We start from the raw sequence: 1759 nt of genomic DNA on the forward strand, positions 1-1759 counted from the left end.
AGGGTGTGTATCTTGTAAACATATTAAACCAATGTTTATAGTGTGTTCCTTGTAAACGCGTTGGACCAATGTTCAGATTATATGCCTTTAAATGTGTTCGAAGAAATGTTCTGAGTTTTACATTTAAATTGTGTAGAATAGGAAATACATTATACTGGAATTACTCTTACGATGAACAAATCAAGTTTCCAGGTTTCCAAGTATATTGTTCAACTTATTAAAATAGCTTACTTCATCATACCATGACAGCATGAGAGTAAGAAGTGCAACATAATAACGAAGCTTTCTTATTGAACAGAGCAAGCAATATGGAAATATACAAAGCAAAATATAACGGGAGAGACGTATATTTAACAGTACTTTATACAAACTTGAGAGCTATTTATAAGATGCCAAGTACTCTTTATTGCTAATTACATATAAATATATACATATATACAGCCAAATGTTCGCTATTTGGACAATTGGTTATTACATAAACATATGCAAATTTTAGATATAGTTGCATAGAGCACGGTTGTTCATGTTTTTAAATAACGTTCCAGCATCAAATGAAATAATGCCACTTGACCTTTGTATCTGTTATGTCTTTTGCTCCATAAATACACATGGTTTTCTCTGATGATGTTACGAGCGTTTGGACATTCGATTAGGGCATTTATGGGCGTTTTTGTTGGTAGTAAACTGGTTTCGGTTTTATATCGGTTTCACGAACTGTGTATTTGTTGTAACAGTTTCAAATAAAACCAAAACCAGTTTTGATCTTTTCTTAACGAAAACCGAAACCGGTTTTTGAAACTATCCAAACCCCTACCGGAGGCGGTTTCATCGGTTCGTTCCATCCGTAACCTAGTTTACTTCGAAAACAACATGGCTGAAAGTGATCAACCACGTTTGTTGAAACTCAATCTTTTCGATAACAATGCCTTACAATGGGCAAATGAGCTGAATGAAAAGGATTATATTAGTAATTGTGTGGCTCAGTAGCTCCGTCATGTTATTGATAATGTACACAAAACCATGCACTTGTTACTGCAAGCAAAACTATCAAAACAGGTTTCGTAACTGCTGAAACCATTGAAACCAAAACTGAAACTGGTTTGGTATCAACAAAAACGCCCTTTGTTGGTTATAAACTGGTTTCGGTTTTATATCGGTTTCACGAACTGTGCATTTGTTGTTACAGTTTCAAATAAAACCAAAACCAGTTTTATCGTGTGTTTTTTAACAAAAACCGAAACCGGTTTTCGAAACTATCGAAACCTCAACCGGAGGCGGTTTCATCGATTCGTTCCACCCGAAAACTAGTTTACTTTGAAACCAACATGGCGGAAAGTGATCAACCACGTTTATTGAAACTCAATCCTTTTGATAACAATGCCTTTCAATGGGCAAATGAGCTTAATGATATAGGCTATGTATAATTAAAAATATTGGCTACATGCAGTAGCTCCGCCATGTTGTTTAAACTGTACACGAAACCATGCATTTGTTACTTCAAGCCAAACCATCAAAACCTAGTTCGAAATTGCTGAAACCATTGACACCAAAACTGAAACTGGTTTGGAATCAACAAAAACGCCCTAAACTAAATAATTTCTTGCTTGTATGGTTCTAGGAACGAAAATAGTTAGTGATATCATATGAGTTATGATTTCTCAGGAGCATCTGTAACTTAATTTTCAGTTGAAATATAAACATCCGTAATTAACAAGTAACGTTAAATAGCGATACATAAAAAGACGTTTTCTGGCGTGCT

The sequence above is a fragment of the Mya arenaria genome, chromosome 16 (assembly GCF_026914265.1).
Source record: "Mya arenaria isolate MELC-2E11 chromosome 16, ASM2691426v1".
Classification (NCBI taxonomy): Eukaryota; Metazoa; Mollusca; class Bivalvia; order Myida; family Myidae; genus Mya; species Mya arenaria.